Source organism: Astatotilapia calliptera, chromosome 7, assembly GCF_900246225.1.
Source record: "Astatotilapia calliptera chromosome 7, fAstCal1.2, whole genome shotgun sequence".
In the NCBI taxonomy this organism is placed as follows: Eukaryota; Metazoa; Chordata; class Actinopteri; order Cichliformes; family Cichlidae; genus Astatotilapia; species Astatotilapia calliptera.
In genome coordinates, this window is record NC_039308.1 from 34,433,392 (window position 1) to 34,447,615 (window position 14,224).

A 14,224-nucleotide genomic window follows, 5' to 3' on the forward strand; every position below is an offset into this window, starting at 1 on the left:
TCCAAAGGTCTCTGTATTTTTATTCCCTAGCTCACGTTGCACCTCACACGTTTACAGAGACATGTGGTATCCATGACAACGTAGATGCTGAGACTAAGATTTGAGGAAAAACTAAAGTCAAGCCCAGTAAAAAAGTTCAATGTGTTAGATATTTGTGAAAGGAAGCAGCCTGAGCTCCTCTCCTTAAAAATTTTTACTTTGTCAGTTGCACTAAAACACTCTAAAATTGTATTGTTTTTCTATACTGTTTGTTTTTGTAAAAAAAAAAATTCAGGTATGCTTATACTGCATTCACACTGTGTTTGGGATGCTTACCATGTTGGAAATTGATATTGTTAATCAGATGCTTTCCAGGAGGTATCTCATGGTGTGTGATGGCATCAGCCACACAGGGGTAAATCAGTCCATTTGTTCACTTTATTAGTTTGTTTTGCAGTTTTTTTTCATTAATATAATTCATTAATCATTTGGCTAAACCTAACATTGATATTATGAGGCACGCACATAGTAGCATTGTGTGTTTTTTCTAAAATGTTTTGTTATATTAATTATGTTTCTCTTTCTTTGAGTTACATGTGTCCTCTATGCCTTGGCTGCTTGGTCCCTCACATGGTGGATAAAAATCTGACGGTACTTTCTGGAATTCCATCAGTTTGGTCAGGATTCCCTAACACCACATCTCCGACATGTTTTACATATGGCTTCGTAGCTGATTTGTGTTGAGATCTAAATCAAATTAAAACTTTTGATATAATCCCATATTTAAATGGCATAGTGGGTTAACATATCAAACATTTTCTTAAAAAGAATTGCCACTAATTACTGAATGGTCTTTGTTTTATTTGTTATGTAAAATAAAAACAAATTAGTAGAATAAATGTGTTTCCACCTGTTGAACATTAATACCAAAGTGAATGAGAAAGTATCTGTAGGCGCTAGGACCCTGCAAACGCATCTATTTTCTGGTGGGATGAATGTGTATCAACCACGCTCATACCAAGGTGCCTTCAAGTCCTGTAGGAATTTTAATACTTACACTTCTAAAGGTTTCCTGTCAAATATAATTATTTTTAAAATTTTATTTATTTTCGGTTATGATGATTCTTTAATCTGTGCTTTGAGTTTGGAAATGTAAGAACTCGCTTTCTCACAGATACCTCAAACAATAAATGCAATGTGATATATGCATTCGAAGCTTGAATAATCCATCTTTTTTTATGGTGTATGAAGCAGGGGGTAGTTTTACGGGGTTCATTGAATTAGGGTCCTTTATGGTCCTTATGTAATGCAGTGGATTGAAGAATGCATAGTAATCATGAAACCTGGTTCTATTGTCAGATGACAGCATCTGCTACATTTCCTGATAAAGATGGTGGATTTTATGCAGAAGAGCTTCAAACATCAAGGGACAACAGAAAAGCTGAGGAACAGCAGAACTGGTAGATTAAAGAAAAAAAAACAACAACAACCAAACATATGTTTCAAAAGCTTTTCTGTTCACATTATGAGCAGCAAATTGGCTTCCTATTACGGTGCCTCACACAAGTGGAACAATCTGGAGAAGCTTGTAAAATTAGATATGCTAATCCCTTTTAATCAATTGAAATCCCATGTGGGGCACTGAGCAGTGTGAACGCATGTGTTTTCTTTAAACGTCCCTTATGTTGATGTGTTCTTTTGATTTTGCTTTTTATGTTTTTGCTTTCATTGATTGATTTGCATTGTTATCATGGCATTCCTTTAAAGGTGGGCGTGGTCTTGGTGGCCTCTCTTGTTTAATTAAAGGTCACATGACCCCCAAAAACATGTTTTATGATTCACTAATCAAACATCTGCAGGCTCTGTATCATCTCCTTCCTGTGTTTCTGTAAAGTAGGTTGATATTTATTCGCAGCAAGTTCAGCTTCACTTGTATTGACAGCACACTGGGATGTTTTACAAATATTAAACCTCCGCAGGTGTTTTTTTAATGCAGTAAAGTTAAAACTTTTAACATGGAAGTCTTTGGGAATTTACTTGCTTTTGGATTCATTTTCAAATGGAATTAAAGAAGCTGCAGTTTTTTCCATTTACAAGCCCCCAAAACCTGGAATAAATACAAGTCAAGTCAAGTGGTTTTATTGTCATTCCAACCATGTGCAGTGGTACAGTACACAGTGAAACGAGACAGCGTTCCTCCAAGACCATTGTGCTACATATGACATATAAGACACAATCAACGCAGAACTACATAAAGTGCAATGTACAATTACACTACAGTACAATAGAAATGTGCAAAAGACGGAGTATTGTGCAAAAAGTCACTTGGTGTATGAAGGTGTGTGTGTGTGTGTGTGTGTGTGTGTGTGTGTGTGTGTGTGTGTGTGAGAGAGAGAGAGATTCTGCACATAAGTGCTTGGTAGTGACATGTATGAAGGTATGCGTGTGTGTGTGTGAAGGCACTGAATGTACGGTAAATGGACTGGTTTTTATGTAGTGCTTTTCTACTTTTATTGGAGCGCTCTTTGCCTTGTTCACCTATTTACACCCATTCATACAAGCATTTTTTGTACACTTTAAGTATCTTTTTATATCAGCATTATCAAAGTGGACTTTCATAGCACAGTTCCAGAATTATTTGCCTAATATTTATTGTGTATTTATGTCTTTAAATTGGCATAAATGGCATTCCATATAATGAAACCAATATGTTGTATTTTTATTATTGAGTGCGCTACCAATAACGTGCTTGTTATATAGAACATATCACATAATAATATCAACACAAAAACTTATTGATATTTAGTCACAGTATGGGCACATCGATGCACGTCTTAGCCAAAAAGATGAAAAATCCGAGGTCACAGAGAGTCCCTGAAAGCAGCTCGATCGTCTATTCTCCACCCTAAAGGAAGCCGTGCGACATCCATCAGACTCGCAGGACTCTCAGAGGTACTCTCGAGCTGTCCCCAGCCTGTAGCTCCAACAAACAGCCCGCTGGGACATCACGCTGCGCTCCGGGCAGGCTGCTGATCTCTGCCCGGATTTACCCCTCGAACAGGACTGTGGGAGCGATGCGACGTCTCGGAGGAGGAGGAGGAGACGAACTGGCCAGGCAGAAGCAGACACCTGAGAGGAGGATCTGAGTTTGTTTCTGTAACGTCAAAGAAAGGTGAGTGGCAAAAAGAAAAGAGCGGAATGTTTCCTGCGGGCTCGGCTGGTGCCTGGCGCAGACGCGTGTTTGCTTGTTGGTGTTCGGTGCGTGTTACTTGTCGTGTCCAGCATCGGTAGCAGGCAGGCGGTATGAGTCATAGCCCCGGCGCAGGGCTGCTGGAGGATCTGCTGAGGAGCAAAGTGTCTGCAGCCTCCAGACCAACAGTCTGTTATCAGCCCGCTGCACCTCTACGCCATTTACGCAAACGACTCTCGTGCATTTTCCTCTTTGGAGTCCGCGTGCACTGTGATCGTAGTTGGAGTCTGCGTGGGTGTTCACGCACGTGCAAATAAGTGACGTGATAGCTGCTTCACCTGACAGGCAGGTGTGTGAGAGTGAAATTCAGAAATGCTGCGTTAAACCTCAGGTTTGAAGCTGTGCTTCCGGTAAATGCGAAAGATAAAGCGATGTCTTGCACAACGGTGCGGCTCCAACTTTACAGCAACAGTTTGCTTTGAACCTTTTCATGTGTGGGGTTTGTTTTCTTTTTCCCACAAAGCAGTGGCCTGCTGAAGCCACCAGAAAGCGAACCACAGTTTGGTGTAGCCTGCATAGAAGACTCTGTTTCCGAAAGTTTATTTTAATGAGTTATTCTTGGCTCTGTATGATGTCACTTTTGGCTGTAAGCACAGAAACCTCACCCACCTGCTGTTCAAACCTTCTGTTTGCCAGGGGCACTCAGTCAGAGGTAAGGGTGGCCTTAAATTAATATGAGCTAAAATCAGAAAGTATAAGATAACCTGGCATTATTTACCTGTTAGAATCAACATGGAACAGCCATTATTAACTGGAAGGTTATGTGTTTGCATCTCCTCTGTCTCCCTGAAATATTATTTAGAAATGTGTTTCTTTAAATCTAATTGTACCCTTGTAGCTGAAGAACAACAGTCTCAGCAGGAATCGGTATCAGAAATTTTTATGGGAATTATATCAGCGTGTGATCGACTGGCGACCTCAACTAAAGTGTACTCCTACCTTTGGCCTGCTGCACTGTAATCATGCATGTAGTAAGAAAGTGCCTCAAAGGGATCAAGAGTAGCAAGGTGATGTATAAGTACCAGTCCATTTACCTTTTATCTTCTGTGTAAAATTTCTCTTTTTCCATAATGGAATTTAAACATAAAGGTTAGCCTTTTATTATTAAATCCTAACAGGTAAGCTAACTAAGATTGAGATCTCTTTTTCAAGAGAGGACTGCATACAAACATACACATGCAACATTCAAAAACTGACACAAAGAGCTGCACAGTTAAGGGACAAATGCATTATACACACAAATGAAGACCAACTCGTACAAGAACAGTTGCAGATAGACAAACGTAAAACCCTACAGAGAATGCAGCTTAATAGTTCTTTGGAGCTTGTTCCATTTATAGGCAGCAATGAATCTGAATCCAGTTTTCCCAAGCTCAGTGTGAACACGAGCTACAGATGATGTTTAAATGTCCTGAAACCTGACATTGTAGGTACTTTATTTAAATTCAGTCAAGGAGTTGAGGTAATAATAATAATAATGGATTGGATTTATATAGCGCTTTTCAAGGCACCCAAAGCGCTTTACAATTCAATTATTCATTCACTCTCACATTCACGCACTGGTGGAGGCAGCTACAGTTGTAGCCACAGCTGCCCTGGGGCAGACTGACAGAAGCGAGGCTGCCATATCGTGCCATCGGCCCCTCTGGTAAGCAGACAAGCACCCTCTCTTCAGTTTGCTAGGGAGCATCATCCCACTTCTTCATAAAAGATACAATGGTGAGTATGAAAAGAACCACCTGTGATGAATTGCAATGCATTGTGAAACAGACTCGAGGTTTCAATGTCGATATGGAAGCATGCATAGAAACAATATCATCATAATCAAGCGCAGACAAACTGCGTTAAACGTCCCGGTGAGGTAATTAATATTCAGTTTTACTATAATTTAGAAGCCACTTTCAGTGGGTACTCTATTCACAAGGGGTCCCCACAGTGGGTGGCTCCGCATTTTTGATTATGCAGACTTTTATACCCTCCGCCTTCCTGATGCAACCCCAAAAGATTCATTTCTCTTCCCAGGGCTCAAATGGAGATCTTCTTATTAAACAAAAATATGAAAATGACTCTCCTACTCATTGTCAATGTGCATAATTTAAATAAGGTAAAGAGAATAGAAGTCTTGCTGGCCTATGCAAACAATTACAATTTTTTCATTTGCTTTAAATCCAGGTAAATTCACCTAATTTGAAAATGATATTTCATGTCCACACACAGATGAGGTGTGACAGTAATGAGTATTTTCTTCTTGGAGTCTTTGTTGACTCATAAATCAGTTTGTAAACAAAGATGGAAGGAGCAGAGGTAATTAGCGGAAGCAGCCTTTATTGGATGGGTAATGCGGTCGGCATCCCCCGAGCTGCTGGCAGCTTTATTGTTTCTGCAGAGTGAATCCAAGCTGATTTCTTGCTGATAGGCTCATAATGGAAATTACAAATAACATCTGACTTGCCGGCCTGTTATCTGTGCTGGTGTTAGTGTGCACACTAAAGGCCTCGGCTTCCTTAGAGTTGCTATTCATTTGGTCAAATTTCATAAAAAGACAAATTAATAAAGACGAATGAGGCGAAGGGAAAAGTTGCTCTTTGCTTGTGCTGTCAGGTCTGCTGTGATGTGAACTACTGATACAGAAAAACTGGTCAGTGAATTTTTAATCTTCAACAAAGCCAAGCAATGCCTGTGTATGTCTGTTAGCTAAAAATCCTTCTTAGATTTCAGTAATTCAGCTGAGGGGTAAAATGTGCAATGTAAATTACGTGTAGAATTTCACTGAATATTAATCCCTAAATGTGACCCCAGATCAGCTGTGAGTCACAGAAATGCCACAGTGTGACATGTGGGTGCATGAAATATACTTCTACAAAGGGAGGCTCTGAGATGGGACATGGTTAAATTCCATTTACTGGATATGAGTAAAACGGGGCTCTTTTACAGTTCATGGGAAGATGACATGACAGCCCGTGCGTTACACTTCACGTTTGTGCAGCAATTCGTCTGTGACAGAAGCTGAGTTAAATATAAAGATTGATCATCTGAGTTGTAAAAGCAAACTTGCATGCGTTTAGAGGCATCTTGTTATTTCATGCTCCATTATCGAGTTGTGGCGTAACCTCTTGATCACAAGCAGCATCTATGACGATCATCCAGTTATAAAGATTTAAATGAACAATTCAGACTTTAGACATGAGGTCACAATAAAGGTAAGAGAGAGAATCTCATCACATTTCATTGTCTTAAAGAAGCTCACATGACATGAAATTTTGTCACCATGAGACTCAGTGCTAGGGTTGAACACTTTTCGGTGAAGCTATCTGCTGCTAGCAGCAGGCTTGGTTATTTTTTTTTTCCTATTGTATTTAATGGCCTGACCTTTTCAGAATTCAGCCTGCTAAATAAATAGCAGGTAACATTTAATAGAAAATGTGAGCGTTTCTGAAAAGTTCTTGTTTGAGAACAATTTTAGAAAACTGTGTGGTTGTACTTCCTCCCCATTTAAAAGCCTGTGCTGTTGCCACTTGATTATTTCGAGGTTGTAAGGCATCCTTCTGAGTGCTTTGGTTAGGTCTGTGTATAATAATCCTAAACTGGTGACATTAGATGTTTTTGTACCATAAAGTTTTTTCCGTGGTTGTCGTCTTTGAAAAATGGTCGTAATCTCTGGATATTGGGATCGCAGCAGCTGACTGGAAAACTTAAACATATCAACCAGCCCGAGTCCATTTGACACTCTCTGTGGACACACGCATAGTGTTATTTTTCTAAGTATAGTAATGCATCTGAAGCATAGAGGTCTGTAGATTTGTGTGCAGAAACCTTTAAATTCATCTTGTCAGTGACCTGGTTGCTCACCTGTTAATCACAGTTTCTGGGTCAGTAACATGAGGAGTGTCCAGTGGGAATTTTTAAGGTGTCAATAAATCCTAATTTGGACAAATGGTTTCTCTTACCTGGGCAAACTCACAAAGCATCCCAACTGAATCTGAAGCAGAAATGCTTTTAAAGTGGGTTAAGTCATAAATAATCAGGTTTTTCATGTTTGTGTTTTGTACTCTCCTTCATTAACTTCTCTTTATTTTAAAGTCTCATCTGAAATGTGCATTGCAAACTAGGCTGGGCTATAAATGCTGTTTTATGGTTCATGCAACATCAAACTATTCTCGTTCCCAGGCGCTCAAAATCTTCAGTTTTACCAAAGATGCGGTATCGCAGAGATCTGCAGGTTCCATGATCTGGATCTCTCACTCCTAACTCTACTTTAAGATTTAAGATTTGAAGAGGCAGCACAGTGCCAACCAGCAGTCAAGAGAGTCAATGAGGTCAAAGCAGTTTCCCTGTAGGCTTTAATAGCACCAGAAATCGCTTTCCAACCACAGGCATTGCCACCTGGTGTCAGTTAAAAGCAGTGCTGGTTTAAGGCACTTAAATATTGGATCTTTCTTTCTATCTGTAGTGTTCTTTGTGCTTGGATGGGTTTTCTGTGGAAGCTTACAGTTTGTCCTGCTTTTGAAAAAACTTGAGGGCTAACAGTTTTCTCTGGTCCTCCATAATTTCTGTGTTGCTGGTCTGAGGTAACAATCATATGGAATCACAGTTGGATTAGACCGATTTCAAGATATACAGGCTTATGGAAGTTTCATGCCATTTCCCGAGTTGTATTGGCAGCTTCCGTTCTAAAGTCTGAAAATGCAGTTGGTACCTTTGAGGTTTATCCGGGAAGAATAGGGGCGCTCACGTTAGGTGTTTTGCTGTGATGATTCACAGTGACCTTTTGCCTCCAAGACAGTCTCCCTAACCACTCTGCCCTTTCCTTCTGGCTCTCTGTCACTCCCTCCCTCTCCTCCTCTTCTTCCTCCTGCCACCCACCTGCAGTGTATCGACCAGAAACAGCAGGATTCAGCCTTCCTAAGATGATTAATGCATAGATAAGATTTCCACTTGATAGCAAGGGCCTTGCTGCAGAAACACTCCTCTTCAGGTCGAGCATGGTGTCTGCGTGTTGGCTTTCCTGAGAGTATGGTCTGTCAGGAGAATTAACTTTTAGTTATACAAATGTTTCCTGGCAGAAATAATCGAGTTGAGTTGAAGCTCAATTGCTGGCTGGATCCAAAGATCCCACGTTTATTTTACAGCGTTAAAGAGCTGACTGGCACACCAGACCTGTCATGGATAATTAAGTGTATCTCTGTGATTTATCACAAATTTATGTGCTTATGATGCGCAGAAGCACTTCAGTTTTATTTTTACTTTAGAATTCCAGTTCATTCTCTGGACCTTCCTTTGCATAAGTCATCTGCTGCATATCAGAGACTAAATGACTCACACCAAAGGGCTGCAAGGCTTGAGGTGCAGATAGCACAGGGCTGAAAGTGATTACTGTTAAATATCCTTGGGATGCCGAACCTGCCTTCACTGTATACATTTTTATCTTTTAATTACTGACTCAAAAGGCATTTAAATTGTTGTACAACAACAGTTCCCAAATGGAGTGTTATGGCACACTAGTCTGCCTTGACGCGAGTCCAGGTGTACCGTGGGATTTTGTCATACATTATTGCACAAAATGTTATGAAGGAACTTTTTATTTACTGTACTGTATTTTGCAGGCACTCGTTTGTTAATAGCCTGCAAGCTGTTAAAGAAAAAAAACCTTGTCATAAGGAACCCATGTTCTTTTGTGCAGTGACTCAAGAGGCGAAAATATTAAAGTGTGACACATCAAGACCCTGAGAGATGGTCATGAGGATAGAAAATGTATGAGTGGAAAATCAAACAGTCAGTAAAAAACATTGTGAAGCTACTGGTCTATTGGAAGTCAAAAGCTCTCAGCCCAAGTGTATCATCTGCTGAGAGGAGCTGATGGTATCATGGTAGGAAGCAAACTGAAGAGGCACTAGGAACCCAAACATCCCTACTGAGTAAAACCCTAAAAGAATGTTGAGGCAGCTTTATGTGAAAGTGTCTGATAAGGCTGATGCAGGCGATTTCGATACCAGTGAAGCGCAGATTTGAAAAAGTACGCCTAAAAGCCATTTGGCTTTCCCTTTGGTGTGGCTTGGGCACAAAATGTGTAGAAAACCACTGAAGAAGATGCCACCAAAATGATCATCGAAATGATCAGCCAGCCTGAAAAAATGTTCTATCTGGATCCATGAATCGGTGATGGCTCAAAGTTTCGAGGATTAAGGCAAAGCAAAATGGCAAATGTGGCAAGAAAGTTGTCAAGAGGTAACACTCACACACATGCGCACACACAAACAAATGCTTGTCTCCCATTAAACCTATCCAATGGTTGTCTGCTTAAAGCTTCATAAATTATTTTAAATTTTGTTTTTCATTGACTGATTTTTAATTTAGTTTTTCAAGTTCACAAAATCATTTCAGTTTCACTTTTTTTCAGTGATGACATCTATTTTTCATTTAAAATCTCTTATTTTAGTTTACTAAACTTGTGACTTGTGTTGTCACATCTAGTTTTAGTTTTTAGTTTAGCTTTACTTAACCTTGGTATAAACAGTTCTGTGTTTTCAGTGTCTCAAAAACACCAAATTGCTGTGTGTTGAGAAATCTAATTGATAATTAAGTAAATCAAGTGTATTTTACTGAATAGGAACCCGCTTATGCTAATATTGCTAATATTTAAGTTTCCCCTTTTTTAAAATCATTAGCTCTTTAGCTTGATGTTTTAGTATTGGTTGGCATGACCATTATTTTAAATGCTGGTGAGTTTAAACACCGATCTGTGGTTTGAAACAGACTGAAAATGTTCACATATTAAACACAAATCAACATATTCAGAAATTGAATTAATAGTTTGTTAAAGCCGTACACGCGATTAATCTTTCTGCTTGGGTGTTTTAATGACTGTATTCTAGGGCTGGGCGATATGGCCTAAAATCCATATCACGGTATAATTTGAAGCGTGTGCAGTAACGATATATATCGCGATAGTCTTTTCTTTTGTATAACACTTTTTAAAAAAAATTTATTTATTTACTTTTTCCCCATTTTCTCAAAGTCGACAGTGCCTTATGTATGAATTCTGGTTGCGCTTACTGTAGTACACGGCGCGCAGAAATCTGAAAGCCGCACCGTTTGATGGATTTCCGGAGCATTACGGCTGCCGTAGTCAGGAGCCTTGTGGAGTAATCTGGGTCCAAAGCTCCGTCCGCTTCAAGTCCCAAAGTCAAACGAACACTGAAGCATCACTGAGAGTTAAAAACTGTCTAAATTCTTTCATCTTTAATAAAATGATCAGTGTTGCTGCTTTACCAGGTGTAACAATTAAGTTTAATATCCACGGATGCATGACAAAAGAAGTTATTAAATTTAACAGAGTTAGAAGTTAACAGGAAGTTAGCTTGCTAGTTTCCATCTAAACATGATATGCCATGTTCTGACTGAGAGATTTCTGAAAAAAATTAAAGTACAGCTCTGCTATCACTTCCGACATTAATGAAGTGACTTTTGTAGGGTTATTGAAGTTGGACTAGCTGGTATATAATGATGTGCTACGTGATCGCTAGCAAAACAGCTACGTTAGTATAACATTAGCACAGTGCAACTGGAGGATGAACGCTAACTTTTTTCCACTCGCTAAAGGTTAACGTGAGGGTTTCTGGTAGCAAATGCAATTGCATGGCAGGATGCTATAAACTGACCAAACTTCAGTCAGGAGAACAACTGAGATAATCCATCCACAATACGAGGTTTGTCATTAATAATATTGCAACATGGGAATAGAGCAGCTGCGAGAGAATTCAGCTTTAATGAATCAATGGTACGGAAGTGGAGAAAGGGCAGTTTTTGGCTTTCCCCATATTCCAAAAGTGCTTAATCTCTTTGCTATTACTGTCGTCCGGCATAATTTGCAGATGTTGTTTGCAGCCGCTGTAATGCTTTCGACCAAAACAGGTGCAGCTTGATGACACCATCAACATGCGCTATTGCGGTAGGATAGAATAGAATTCAACTTTATTGTCATTGCACACGTCACAAGTACAAGACAACGAAATGCAGTTTGCATCCATCCAGAAGTGCTTTAGCCATGATATAGATATATTACAAAATATATATTAGCAATGATATAGGTATATAGATATATTACAGAAATGGGTCTGTTATAGGTATGTTACAATGACAGTTAAGATAAGTGAGATATGTGGATAATTTCTACAGAGGCTATATAAAGTGCTGGTGGTTGTGAGTGGTGGTTCAGTCCATGTTATTATTGTGTGTTTGAGGGTACAGTTGTCCATTGTGGGTGTGTGTATGTTCAGTCCATGTGTTAACGTGGGTCAGATATCAGGAGGCAGAGTTGAGGAGTCTGACAGCTGTGGGGAAGAAGCTGTTCCGGTACCTGGTGGTCTTAGTCCGGAGGCTCCTGTAGCGCCTCCCAGAGGGCAGGAGGGTGAAGAGTCCATGTGATGGGTGACTGGGGTCTCTGATGATTTTCCCAGCCCTTTTCAGACACCGCTTCCTGTAGATTTCCTTTATGGCAGGAAGTGTAAAGTGTATGTGTTAGTCCCCATAGGGAAATAGTTCCTCTGCATTTAACCCATTCACCCAGTGAAGCAGTGGGCAGCCACCAGTGCAGCGCCCGGGGAGCAGTGTGTAGGGACGGTACCTTGCTCAGGGGTACCTCAGGGTAGCCGTTCAGTGGAGTCGAACCCCCGACCTTCCGATCATGGGGCCACCACTCTACCTACTGAGCTATCCCTGCCCGGCGATGCGCTGGGCAGTTTTCACGACCCTCTGCAACGCCTTCCGGTCCGAGGCAGAGCAGTTCCCGTACCAGACTGTTATACAGTTGGTCAGGATGCTCTCGATGGTGCAACAATAGAAGTTCACCAGGATGTCTGTGGACAGGTGGTTCTTCCTCAGGAAGAAGAGGCGCTGGTGAGCCTTCTTGACCAGCTTGGAGCAGTTGATCATCCAGATGAGATCCTCGGAGATGTGGACACCCAGGAACTTGAAGCTGCTCACACGCTCCACAGCCGTCCCCTTAATGTGGATGGGTGGATGTGGGTCAGCATTCCTCCTGTAGTCCACGACGAGCTCCTTGGTCTTCTCAGTGTTGAGCAGCAGGTTGTTTGTGTCGCACCACTCAGCCAGATGATCCACCTCCTCCCTGTAGGCGGCCTCATCGTTGTCACTGATGAAGCCAATCACCGTGGTGTCATCTACAAACTTAATGATGATGTTGGAACCATCGGCAGGTCTGCAGTCATGGGTAAATAGGGAGTAGAGGAAAGGGCTCATCACACAGCCTTGTGGTACACCGGTGTTCATTGTGATTGTAGATGAGCAGTGGTTATCCAGCCGGACATGTTGGGGCCGGTTACACATGAGGGAACTGATGCCTAGGTCTGTCAGTTTCCTGATGAGTTGTGAGGGGAGGATTGTATTGAATGCTGAAATGAAGTCTGTAAACAGCATTCTGGCGTAGGTGTTGTTATTGTCCAGGTGTGAGGGGACGGAGTGCAGTGCGATGGAGACTGCATCCTCTGTGCTCCTGTTCTGGCGGTATGCGAATTGGTGGGGGTCCAGGGTGGGGGGAGACAGGATTTGAAGTGTGCTAGGACCAGCTACTCTAAGCACTTAGTGATGATGGGGGTGAGTGCTACTGGGCGGTAGTCATTGAGGCTTGATGGGTTGGAATTTTTGGGTATCGAGACGATGGAGGTGGATTTGAAGCAGGCCGGTACCACAGCGTGGGCCAAGGACAGGTTGAATATGTCTGTCAGCACTCCTGCAAGCTCCCCAGAACACGCTCTGAGAACACGCCCAGGGATGCCGTCAGGACCTACAGCCTTGTGGACATTGATCCTGCTCAGCACCACTCCTACATCAGTGGGGGAGAGAGTCAGTGGGTGGTGGTCCAGCGTCACGTCTGCTTTGGTTGTAGTTGTTGGAATTCCCTCGCTCAAAACAAGCATAAAAGTTGTTGAGCTCGTTGAGGAAGGAGACATCAGAGGATGCGGGGGAGGGTTTGGTGGTCCTGTAGTCTGTAATGGTCTGGAGTCCTTGGCACATGCGTCGGGAGTTGGAGTTGGAGAAGTCTTCTTCTACCTTCTTTTCGTAATAGCGTTTGGCTTTTTTGATACCCCTCTTTAGCTTAGCCCTAGCTGTACTGTAGGCGTGTGCATCTCCTGACCTAAAGGAGGTCTTGCGGGCTTTCAGGAGGAGACGAACATCCCGGTTCATCCAAGGCTTCTGGTAGAGTGGTATAGTCAAAATCTCTACCGTTGGCCAAATTTATATCGTTTCTACCATATACCGTTTATAACGCCCACCCCTACTGTATTCATAGCTTTATCACAGAGAAATATTATCAGTAACTGAAGGCTGGTTTTTACTTTGGTGACATATTAACAAATGTTTAATGTGTCTTCCATTAAGACATGAGTTGGATGTGCTATACTTTAAAATTTGTTCCAGCTGTTGTATTGTGACTGTTTAGCAGCTGTCAGGGACTCAAGTGAATGTAGACATCTGCTTTTTGGTTCAAAACATCCTTGAAACGTAACATTTTCTCATTTTTTTTTTTTTTTTTTTTTTTAATTTTTTTTCCTCTCTCTCTTGTGACTGACTGAGCTCACTTGATTAAATTCAAAACAGCGCTCCCTACAATGCCATATTTTTACAATTATCAACACAGTTGTTAGACTGTTAACTGATGCAGTTAGTTTAATAACTGGTAAATTGCCTTTACAAATGAAAGAGAAAACAGTAAATTGGTTAATAATGAAAACTGGTGCCAGCGACCAGTCACAAACCTGTGTATAGTTAAACTCTCTGTAGTTTTTCGAGTTGTATTTTGGTTTGAGGATAAAGATGCTGTGACACATTCAGGTTAACGATTTGATCTCAAGGGTCTCACTCGGTTCAGCCAGTCAGTCTGTATAATTTACAGCTGGATAAACAGGATGAGAGAGGAGGATTTCAAAGGCATGGGATGCCAAACATGGACTACCATACATACAAAGAATCTCATAA

The 14,224-nt window shown here is 41.2% G+C and overlaps 1 protein-coding gene across 1 annotated transcript in view; it reads left to right on the top strand.

Moving 5' to 3' along the window:
- The first annotated feature begins 2,475 nt into the window (after positions 1 to 2,475).
- rab27b (RAB27B, member RAS oncogene family) overlaps positions 2,476 to 14,224 on the top strand; it is a 78,145-nt gene continuing 66,396 nt past the window's right edge. The window contains exon 1 of the mRNA XM_026174483.1: positions 2,476 to 3,151. The gene's annotated coding sequence lies outside the window, so the exon portion shown is untranslated. The remainder of the gene's footprint in view (positions 3,152 to 14,224) is intronic.